The following is a 12,409-nucleotide window of genomic DNA, read 5'->3' as shown; positions in this document are numbered from 1 at the left end:
TTAAATTATTAAATTTATTAAATTATTTTGTACAAGGCAGTGTACAATATATATAGAAAGGCTAATGCTTACAGAAAAAATAAAATAAGGAGCAAGCATATAAGCCAAAAAATACATAGAATTACTCCTATATATTTAGGAGTGAAGAGTTTGGTTCTCATTTTTTGTTGACTTAGTAATATTAATGGAAGGCTGTCTTTTCTACATGAAAGGAAAATGCACTTACAAAACATTTGAAACCAACATCATTTAAAAAATAATAATAATCCATGTTCTGCTCTAGGAAAAGGAAAGCCCCGCGAACTGTACAAGTTGTGCAAGTTAATAAATCATTCCCCCATTAACCATGTTTCAATGGCGAGTGCCTAGCTTTATTAGACCACACAGTCCAGATCACAGTGTGCCACACAGAGAGAAAGAGTTATGTTCAGAACAACAACACTATAGTCACTATCTCTCCTTCCTTTGAGAAAACCCCATCCTGACTCTAATGTTCTGTGTTTGCTGACATCACTGCTACCTGCCCTTTCTCTTGGAATCCCTCACTCCACTCCCCCCACAACACACACACAATCATCCACACTTGATCCAAGCCAATAAGCTGATTAGGACATAAGCACAGAGCAGCAGATGCTTTTGAAGTTGCCACTTAAAGGGGCAGTCACCATGTTCAGGATAGGCAGCGTGGCTGGGTTGGGGAGTGAAACATGCTTTGAGGGCATGCTGGCCACTTAGCACATGCTGGCATCAGTGCGCACCTCCTTCAGGGGTCTTCATCCTCCAGTTGTAATGTAAGCTGCCTCAGCAATGCTGAGAATAAAAAAAGGTATGTTCTGAGAGACCATGGTTCAAATGATTCAAATACCCTCTCGGTCATCATGTGGGGTGACCTCAAGCCAGTCACCATCTCTCAGCCTGACCTACCTTACAGGGTTATTGTGAGGATGGGGAGAGGGGAACATGTACGCCTCTTTGAACTCTTTGGAGGAAAGGTGGGGTAGAAATGCTAGAAAAATATATATTATGGATGGAGACCAAATACTAAGAATTATCCCAGCTAAATGACACAAGACCTTTTGCATTTGTGCAAAAAAAACACACACAAAAAACCCTCTTCCAAGGCGGGGGGCGGGGCAGAGAGAGAGAGAGAGAATGTCTTATACCTAGTCAGACTATTGGTCCACCTAGCTCAGTATTGACTACATTGACTGGTCATGGTTCTCCCATGGTTTCAGATAGGAGGTTTTCTCCCTGCCCTACCTGGAGATGCTGGGGATTGAACCTGGGAGGCAAAGCCAGACCACCACTGAGCAATAGTCCTTCCTAAAGAGAGAGAGATCTGTGAGGTGCTTCCCCTTGTTATCATTATCACCCCACATCAGTGGGAAATGTGTAAACACTATAATAACATAGGCAATAATCCAGACAGGTCTTTCCCACCCTGTTTCTTAAAATGTTAGAGGTTAAAGACAATCAGCGGAGGGCCAGAATGATGAAGTGGGTGGAGTGTTGGGTTTATCTATGAGAAACCCAGATTAAAATCTCTGCCTACTAATATGATAAGCCAGTCAAACAGCAGGTGAAAAGATATACATCTTGTAAGGAGATGTGATCACACTGAACTGGAGAGAGAGAGAGGGGGGGGGGGAAAGGGGTTGTTGGAGGAGCCCCCCTCCGCCTTGCTAAAATCAATAAAAGGCTCTTCTTCACTTCAGTGGCGCTAAGATTTTTGCCATCTGTGCAATTTGATTATGCCCTTCCTTGATAGAAGAGACAAGGCACCATTAAGAATCACCTGCTGAGGTTGCTGCAAAAGCAATCAAAACGGTCCACTATCGACTAAAAAAGGTGGGGGGAATACATACTAAAGAAGACCTGGACTTTTAGAAACATTTGCTCTCTTGCACACAAGCTAGCACTGCATGCTCGTAGAGTACAGCTCTGAAGACCTGCATCTTCTTGCTCTTTCTGTCGTCCTGACTGCCTCTGGGTCATGATGGATACATGAGGGTGATTTGGTCAGACTGGAATTGCAGGTCCTTGGATACCCCCAACCAGACAATTTGGTCGCTTCCAGACAACTCATTTATTGTGCATTCATCCTGATTTGTTTGCAGGGAGATTAGATGATGCCAGGTATTTGCTGAAGTTAATGTTGTAGCACCAAGCAAATGGTATCTCACACTTTCTAGTGCATTTCCCCATCACTTTCCTTATTACACAATGTGGGGGAGGGGATTAGAGGGAGAGCAGGCATGTTGCATAAGACCTCCAAGACAACTTTAATTGCACAACCTAAATTTGCCAACATGTAATGAGAATCCATTGGGGGAGGGGAAGCAACAGTCTGCATGTGCCCCAGTCTGGAATGCAATTGCAACCTTTTAACCATGGGTAGGCAACCTAAGGCCCGGGGGGGGGGGGGCAGATGCGGCCCAATCGCCTTCTCAATCCAGCCCACGAACAGTCTGGGAATCAGCGTGTTTTTACATGAGTAGAATGTGTCCTTTTATTTAAAATGCGTGGCATAGGAATTTGTTCATCTCCCCCCCCCAAAAAAAAATTTAGTCTAGCCCACCAAATGGTCTGAGGGACAAGTTGCTGACCCCTGATTTTAACCTTCTTGAATTACTCCCCCAGGCTCTGCCCCATTCCTGTAGACTGGAGAGCTGTAAAAGAGCAGTCCTCCAGCCTAGAATCTCAATCACCTTGTTCCTTCCCTGCACTAGTGAGAGGTCACTAGTGAGCATGAGGCCACTGATATAAAGGGAGGTAGTGACTGAAGAGAATCTGACTTAAAAGGAATTCAGTCTGGAGGCATCTGGCTCACAGGGTTCCTGGCATCAGGGCCCAGGTCTGGATTCAACACCTTGTTCTGCTGGTCTTCCCAATACAGCTGAGTCAGAGCCCTGGCTGCAGCTCAGTGTTGAGTCATGACAACAGGTTCTTTCAGGACAACACTTTAAAGGCAGAACTCTTTTATTCTGCCTGGGATTCTCTACACTTTCTCGGATAAGATTGGACTGAGTGACAGATTGATCCAATCCAGTCCAGCCCATGGGCCTAGATCAATCAGGATCTTCTCAGTTGTTTTGACAGAGTTATGAAACACACTCCACAGGGATGTCTGCTTGGTCCCATCTCTGCCCAAGCAGAGGGCATAAAAAACATATCATTTTCAACAGGCTGTGAGTTGACTGATCTGATTTACATTTTAAAAAGAGAGTACTAAGGATGCTTGCTGAATTTTATTCTGTTTGTGTGGGTGTTTTGCACTGTGGTGTTTGAGCTTTAAGCAATCTTTAGTCTATTTTGGTAGTGTTTGATGTAATGTGTGCTGTTATTCCCCTGTTAGGAACTCTGAGTAATTTAAAACAGAAAAGTGAGATTTAAAAGTGCCCTGGTATGTAATAAATAGCCATTACAAACCAGCTCTCCTGTGTGTCTGCCCAGGAAAGAAAACGCTTTGCTGAATAAACCACTCGGTGACCTAAGAGTGTCCTGGGATTAAGTGATATGGGTCAGCCAGGACGTCAGCACCATGGACAGGGGCTGGTTTGTTTTACAGCTCTTGGAAACCCAGCCTTTCAGTGGCACGAGGCTGGCACTTGTGCTTCTAGTAAAGGGAGGTTAGGGTGAGTAGCACTCTCAATTGGTGTCTTGGGGAGCACATCCTCTTGGAGCTGAGGATGCTGAGTAGCTGAGTGCAGTAAATCTTGTAAGCTGGAGAACTTGTAGCAGTGGAGAACTGAATTCACACAATAGAGAAGCAGAGTTTGGAGGCTATGAAGCTATTCTGCCATGAAGCCAGGCCTGAAACATAGGAATCATCCTATTAGTCCATCTAGTTCAGTATTGTTTATGCTCATTGGCAATGGCTTTCCAGGGTCTTTCCCATCCCTACTTGGAGTTGCCAGGAATTGAACCTGTGATATTCTTCATGCAAACCAGATGGTTTACCGCTGAACTATGGCCCTTCCTTTGTCCGTACTCTGCCCTTCTCCTTGCAAATGAAAGCTTTACACCAGAAAAGAAACCTTCGGACTTAGATAATTAGCTTTACACCAGAAAAAACCCTGTACTTAGATAATTCTAAGTACAGAATTACCTGTACTTAGACCACCAGCCTAAATTACACCATTTTATTTTGTGTTAGTGGTATCTTAAATTCTGAAACAGAAGGCAGATTCCATGTTTTATATTTTGTTACTATGTGTGTGCTCTAGAAATAACAGCTGCCCTCTCCCCACCTGTTATGTATGCCAACCCAAGCTTATGCCATGTGCTAGTCTTTAAGGTGCAGAAGAGTCACTGTTGTTTAGAGAGAAGAAGCTATCTAAGGACTCAGACATGGATACAGAGCTCTGCTCCATGTTGTCCACAAACCCAGAGCAGCTTCCAGCATCCTGCTATCTAGCCCAGCCCCTGGCTCCTTGGGGTGTGTGAAAGAGCTGAAGCACACAGCCTGTTTGCATTATAAGCACCCAGGAGATACCCAGACATTCCAGTGACAGGGGCCAAGGAGATACCCAATTAAAGAGTGATGCCTGGAAATGATACCATAGGGATGTTACTATGGCTACCAGGAATGCTTTAGTTAGAAAATCCCGTTCCTTGGTCTCTGCCTGAATGCAGAGTGCAGCCGTGCACAGATCTGTTCAAGGTTTTAGTTATTCAATGAGGGCTCACTCTCGTTCTCTGTCTCTCTCACACACATATATGCACACACCTTCCTCAGAAAGGGTGCCACAACTGCAGCAGAGGCGCTGTTCTGTTATCCATTAGTCTTTGACCCAGCCCAGCCTCCAAGTGTGGTGCACGTTTCAGTCACTAAACGACAGCTTGGAATAGACTGCAGCAAAATCTAACCAATCAGGAAGCAGGCACTCCCTGGGCCATGTGGAGCATGCCTTATTCACAATTTTTAGAAAGGAATCCCTAATGAGGTTCCCGCCCCACTACAATTAGCTGCTGCAGACTGGAGGAGGAGGAGGGATTCCCCCCTCCCATTTATTTCTCCCTAGCAGAAGAAAATGCAGAATAAATGATTTGATATTAGGGACAGGGGAGGAAGAATGGGATGGAATCCGACACATGCACACCCAATCCCCACATCTGTTTGTTAGATGGTTTGTCTGTTGGGCACACCTGCCTGTCACATCTGGTGGCAAGCTCAGCCAACTGGTTTGATAAGCGATGATGCCGACTTAATCAGAATGACTGGGGCAGAGGAGAAAAAGCTGTCTCCAGTTGCTTCTTGATTGCTCTTGTACTTCATGCTATTATCTAACAAGGAGTTATAATGCTTGAGCCTTTCTAAGGAGGATTTGGAATTTGTTTGTTTTTTAAAAAGATATAACTTGCATTGTAACCTGAACATTGTAACCTTTACATAATCTGCAGGTTTCATCATCATTTAAAACAGGTTTGTATGATCTAACATAACAAGCACATCTCATTTTTGGTGAAACATAGACCCCTGGACAATGAGAGCGATTAATCACTGGAGAAGGATAACCTGGAGCAAGATAAATTGAGGCCATTCTGTATAAGGAGAAAAAACTAGTTCCTGCTTTATTCACACCCTAGAAAGGGAGGAGGAAAAAGATTAACTATTTGACACAATCAAAACTGATGATATTAGCTGTGCAAAGGATTAGACTGTGAAAAATATGAAAGATCGATGGATTCTGAGGCCTCTTCTCTGTTATTCTCCTCTGACTTGACACTCTTTACTTTCTCCTGTCAGTTTGAAGTTCCCCTCCAGAGGGCCTCCTTCAAAGCTAAGTGAAGCATTTCCATGAGGTTTGGCTAAAGCTCATATTGATTCTCTGCACAAAGGCAGAGAAGCAAACTATCATTTCAGCCATGAGCCCTGTAATTTTAGGGGTTGAGGGAGGAAAGCCACGAAGAATGAAAGAGCATACACTAGATGTACTGGGTGAATGATGCTATTGTGTTCTGAAATGAGACAAAGGATTTTTAAACACATTATTTGGCTTACCAATAATTTGGCTTACCAATGCCAGAATGTCTGTGTAATCAAAACCTGTTTTATCAAGTATCACTGTTAAGGATGCAGTTGTCACTGTTTGTATTTGATGCAGTTGTCACTGTTTGTATTTGACTGCATTTCATTTTCCACTGACCTAACATTTTACAATCCAACACAAATACTTAGGCTAATTGTGGTCCATGAAAGCTTATGCCGTAGTAAATGTGTTAGTCTTCGTTTCTTCGATGGCTTTGCTGCAGAAGACTAACATGGCTATGCCTCACTCCTACCAGGGTCAAGGGACCTCTAAATGTGATTGTATGTGCAGACCGGGGTCAGTTTTCAAAGAGCCCAACCCCATGCTTTCTTATGTATCAGCAGCAGAACATGGGATCAGAATAAACTGCTAGCACAAAGGGGGCCATTGGCCTATTTAGGAGAAGCTTCTACACAAGGCATGGAGGCCAAATCCAGCCCGCAAGACTTCTTAAATGTCCCCTAGCATTGCCTCTGATCCCAAAGATCCTTCCTCTAGAGTCTAGCATAATGTGTTCATCTACTTAATCCTCTTCTGGGCCACATGGGTATGATTCTTTAAGCCTGCACTCATTCAGTTGTAACAGCAAAAGAGCCTCTTTCAGATTTATACGTCTTTGTTGTTTCTACCATAGGTAAATGGGCTCGAGCCTCTGGGTGCATAATAAGTGGAAAATTCTACCCATACTGCTGATGGGGAAAGGAAGCTGATGGTGAAAGGAGCTCTTTGCCTTTATCTTGGTTTGCATGGAAACAAACTCAGTGGACAGATGAAAAGTTCCTGGCACTTTAGCCCTGGCTTGGTTCTGAATTTCACCCTCCTTAAAAATGAGTCACCAAACCACATTTTCCATGGCACAAAAACCATGATCCTTTTTCAGGATGAAGAGTGCCTGGTAGGGGAGAATGTCCATCATCTGCCCCCTTGAAGCATCCTGTTGAGGTCCACCATTGGGGTCTTTTGCTCCTAACATCAAGTGTATCTTTATGCTGCACCAGGATCTGAAGTAATGGAGGTTTGCTTCACATTGAACAGCTTGTGGGGTGGGGGGAGAACTGATGATTTGTCTGATTGCGGGTGTTGTTTATAGCTGCTGCACACTGCCAGTAAATGAAATCTGGGGGAATGTAGGAAGTCCTACTACTAATGCAGAAGAAAAAGAAGGCTGTTTTATTTATTTAAAAATCACCAATCACTACAAATACTGTATAGTGTAAATGCTTAGGCATAAGTATGCAAATATTCGGGTGACTTCCTGCCATTTCAAATTCCCACACAATTCAAGGGTGTGGGGACTGCTCAGTCATTACACTTACAGCCCAAACAGATGTGATGGAGATCCAATCATGGAACTCCCAATCATTATTTTTATTTTAAAATGTAAAGCATCTGTGGAGGGGATACATTGATTGAAAATTTATTGCATTGTAACTGTGTTGTAACTTTTGAATAAATGTTGTTGTTGGTTTCTTTAAAATGTAAAGTACATGCAGCATTTGCAAAGTATGGGAACCAGTTTTGACTGGAACAGCAATGCAGAGGGAGGAGGTGTTTTAAGCATCCTTTTGATTGAAATCACTCCACTCAGCTGCTATTAGCTCCACTGGTTGAAAAAAAGATAGGCACTCCCTTTCCTTTAGTGGGGCAGTGTGTGTGTGCGCACACGCACAACTTCAATGGGGAAATAGTGCAAGGGAAGGGGTTAAACACTCCTTCCTGCAACCAGGGCTCTGATTAAAAACCTACCCCAAGATCTACTGTAGATTTTAAAAGCTGGGCATCCATCAGATCTCCTGCATTGGATCTGCCTTGATCCTTATCAGCAGCAGAAGCCCAACAAAGCTTACCATGTAAATTCATCAGACCCTAGCAATGATATGAATCGGTCTGATCCTGCCTTAGGGCACTGGGTGGATGATTGGCAGCCTTATAATTCCATGTCTGTGGGTATAGAAATATGAACATAAGTATTTTGTGTGCATTTATGATTCCGAATAAATGGTTCAGAGTTTTTAAAGAATGGCAATCTGCATTATCAAAAGTATGATGTCTGTTGTAAAAACTGGCAGCATCTCCATCTTCCTTTCAGTGTGTATTTCTCCTTTTTTTGCATTTGGCTTAATCCCTATTAGAGAACTGGTTCCTACAAATTGCAGGTGAGGATGTAAGGGATTTGCTGTTTTTGCTGTACCACTTCAGAATGCAGACAGAAGGCTGGTCAACACTTCTGCTTGTGCCATGCCTAGAAACAGGGGTCCAAGCAGTTTTTCTCCTTGCTCTGCTTCTTTCCAAGGAAGAACCCACTCATTAGTGATAAATCAGAACAAATGGCAATCCGGGGAAAGCTGCCATTGCCATTTGCTGTGATTGAGCACTACAGAGCAGTCGGGAGCAGTGGGACAAAAGGAAGTGTGGATAAGCCCAGAAGCTCATATGACTGAAAGCTCTTTGTAGCGTGTGAGAAAATGACATAGTCCCTGCACATAGAAAATAAGCATAGTGAAGGCTAGTGTAGAACTCTTCACCCTGACACTCTGGCTTTCTATATGCAGGGTGTTCACCACCTGACTGCACTGGGCCTTCATTTGCTAAGGTTGGGCAGCAATGGCACAAATTGCCCTCACACCTGAAGCTTTTTTATACCAAAATTGGTGGATTTGAAACGTAATAGATGCGACCAGACTTCAGCCTGCAGCATCATTCTACTATGCAGTCACTGCACTGGGAAATCCTCTGCTAGGAACCGTTGTTACCCTCCCCACCCCTGAAAAAGGCAGTCTCCATTCACTTCTTTCTCTGAGCATTGCCTAGAACCAGCTAAACACATAAACACACGCACACTAATGCCAGATTAACCACTAATGCAAAGCCATGGCCTGAACAGCTGGGGAGAGTGCAGGTCTTGACAAAGAGCCTTGAGCCTTCCATTTTCAGGGGCAGGGGTGGGGAAAACTTCATTAACAGGAGAGGAAATGATCATGGTGCAGCAAAGCATTCAAACCTACTGCTCATTCATTTGTAAACATCCTGAGCCTGTTCTGCCTGGACGGCTCACTTGCTGATTGATTGGGCTCCTGTTGCTGCTGTCTCATGTAAATGTGGAGGCTTCCACACACACTAAGCACCAATTTGTCCTAGGCTTGACCTCTTGCTTACTGTCAGAGGCACGTGAGGAAAAGAATATCCTACTTAGGGTTATTAAGGTGAAAGGCAGAGAGCGTGCGAATTATTTTCTTTAAAGACTACCGGATTGATTATGGCATCAGGGGCGGAGGAAGGGGGTGCGGTGGGGGTGGTCTGCCCCAGGTGTCTTCGCTGAGAGGGGTGACATTTGGCGCACCACCCGCCTGCAATTCCCAAGCCTACCCTGAGCTGTCGGGGGAAGGGGGGAGCTGCACCGCTTTGCTGGCAGTATTCCCCCTTCCCCTGACAGCTGGGGGAGGCTTGGGAGTTGCAGGTGTGTGGCACGCCAAATGTCTGCCATCGCTATCGGCAGGTTGCTCTGCCCCCGGCTGCAGGGCACGCATGCCACTCCAGGCACCCAAGCGGCTATCCCACACCTGGGACGGCACCTGGGCAGTGCGGGCATATGCTCTGCTGCTGTATGGCATAAGGCAGGGGTCAGCAAACTTTTTCAGTGGGGGGGGGTGGTCCTCTGTCCCTCAGACCTTGTGGGGGGGGGCAGACTATATTTTTTTGGGGGGGGAAATGAACGAATTCCTATGCTCCACAAATAACCCAGAGATGCATTTTAAATAAAAGGACACATTCTATTCGTGTAAAAACACGCTGGTTCCCAGACTGTCCGTGGGCCAGATTTAGAAGGCGATTGGGCCGGATCTGGCCCCTGGTTTGCCTACCCATGGCATAAGCCTTCATGGACTAGAGCCCAACTCACCAGATGCATAACATGTTAACAATGGATAGCAAACAGTCAGAAACACTTTGTTTATTACATTTAGATACCACCTTTCCTCTAAATTGTTCAAGACAATGTATTTGGTTACTGCTTCTCATTTTTCCTCTCACAACCACCCTGTGGGACAGGTTAGACTGAGAGGTACTGACTGGTCCAAGGCCACCCAAAGAGCTTTATGCTGGGGAGGGGACAATTTCAGGCTCGCTCTAGATAGAGCTATCCAACATTGTAACCACTGCACAATGGTTCTACACACACACACACACACACACACACACACACACACACACCAGTGGTCAAATTATTTGGGTATGTGTGTCACAAATGAGGCTCAACTCCTTAACTTTGTGATGAGCCCCTCATCTAATGTTTTAGAAGGATACAGGGGACATGATTTGACTAAGGTGATGAGGTTTAGGTTTCATTAAGCCCTTTATATTTTTGCCATAATTTGAAAATTGATACATTCTCATCCTCTCTCTCTCTCTCTCTCTCTCTCACACACACACACACACACACACACACGAAAAAAATGCATACAGGGTAGAAAAGTCATGAAACACTCTAATTCAGATAATTAATAAGGAAACAGGATAAATTCATCAGGGGGCCAGTTTCCTACCAGGGGAGTTGATAGCAAAAGTTTGTGTGCACTTCACATTTCACAGCACAATCTTTACTTGGAAGTAAATCAAACTGTGTTTTGTGACTCTTATTCTCAGGTTAGTAGGCATAGGACTGCAGACTTAATTTCTTCCTTTTTAAAAATAATTTTTATTAAAGATTTTCTTGGTTTTCAAGCCAATCCCTAGTATATGTGTGGCTTTTGTGTCAGTGTCAACCGGGTAGGTTCTCTTTCTATTTGCTTATTACATTTCATTAGTAGTGAGAGGGATTGGGGGCAGGGTGTGGTTGGCTGCAGTGAGGTTCCTTTGCATTTGTGAGGCAAGGAGGGATTGTTGTGTCAAGTAAGCCGTATTGATTTGTATGTTTTTGGTGGATTCCTGTTGTTCTCTTGTTGGGCTGTGTATGTAATAAAGGGGAGCCATACTGGGGTGAAGGCATCCTCTTCTATTTGTCCCCATTGTCAGTTTCAGACTGTTAGTTAGCTTTTCTAGTAAGGCTGTTTCCCATGTGATTCGATACCAGTGGTGCATATTCACTTCTGGCAGGTCTCTCCAGTGTTTGTCTATGAGGCTTCTGGCTGCTGAGAGTAGGTGCGTTATAAGCTCTTTATAATGTGAGTGGGCATTATTATCTTGGAAAATGTTCAGTAGGGCCAGTTCTGGGGTGAATTCTAATACCTGATTAGTTATTTTGCATACCTCTTGTAGGACTGCTGTCCAGAAGGGTTGGATTTTGGGGCATCCCCACCACATGTGGAGGTATGTGCCTGTGGAGGTGCAGACTGAATTTATCTTGCCTCAGCATGATAGACATCAAGTGGTCTCTACCAATGCAATTTATACATCATGCACATGGTACAAAGCTCAGGAATGTTTCACTGCTGAGTGCTTGTGAATACAGACAGAAATCTGAGCTGTGCATAAATGACTGCATAATATGAACTAAGATGTTTCTCCATATAGCATTATTAACTTTGTCATGAAGCCCAACTGAATTCAATGGAGCTGCTTTCTCAACAAATGTGTCTACGGTTGTGCTGTTTGTCTGTTTGCTGGTTATTCCCACTTCCCTGGGGAAGGTAGTTATGTGTGGAGATCTCCAACAGAGAATCTCCAGCCTCTTCAGCAAACCATCTTTTAGAGCCCTAAAGCAGATGTGGTGTGGTGAACCTGTGGTTGTTTGCACTCCAGCTCCCATCCGCCTCCAGCAAACATGGTCAGAGATGATGGGAATTGTAGGGCAGCAATATCGGGGGGGGACCAGGCTCCCTATTCCTAACATAAATGACTGAGCCCTGTGTGCCAAGAAGACCATATTCTCTGCATGCAGCCCTCCCTGTCCACTGAGGTTGGATGGAGATCATGCCCTTTCATCAGATCAAGTCAATAAATGAGGGGAGGGATTCAGGGACTTCTCAGCAGCGGTTCAGCCAACATTGTGGAGCTTCCTTCCTAGCTAGAACCATCTGGTTACTTCCCTCTCTGTCCACGAGCCTGTTTCAGCATCATTTTTGCATCTGTCTTGAGCTGAGATGGAAGTTGCACAGAAACCACACACACACACACACACACACCTATCTTTTTATGTTCGCTATGTTTTTGTTCTTTTACTTGCTTTATGCATAGCTTCAGGAAAGCACAATGACAAACTGTCTGTCAGACAGACAAGAAAGAAAGAAAGAAAGAAAGAAAGAAAGAAAGAAAGAAAGAAAGAAAGAAAGAAAGAAAGAAAGAAAGGACGGACATCTCATTGGCTTGTACTTTGCAAATAATTACCCTGACCTTGAACAGTATGGACTTAGGAAGCCAAACTGACTGTGCTTGGAATCCAA

At 44.3% G+C, this 12,409-nt stretch overlaps 1 long non-coding RNA gene across 2 annotated transcripts in view; it reads right to left on the bottom strand.

Annotated features, from left to right (window-relative positions):
- Positions 1-12,409, bottom strand: part of LOC309375317 — a 30,408-nt gene that overhangs the window by 17,625 nt on the left and 374 nt on the right. The gene's annotated exons all lie outside the window — the stretch shown is intronic.

The sequence above is a fragment of the Podarcis melisellensis genome (assembly GCF_964234715.1).
Source record: "Podarcis melisellensis genome assembly, chromosome: 1".
Classification (NCBI taxonomy): Eukaryota; Metazoa; Chordata; class Lepidosauria; order Squamata; family Lacertidae; genus Podarcis; species Podarcis melisellensis.
The sequence above is the reverse complement of the archived record's forward strand: the minus strand, read 5'-3'. Positions and strand labels throughout refer to the sequence as shown.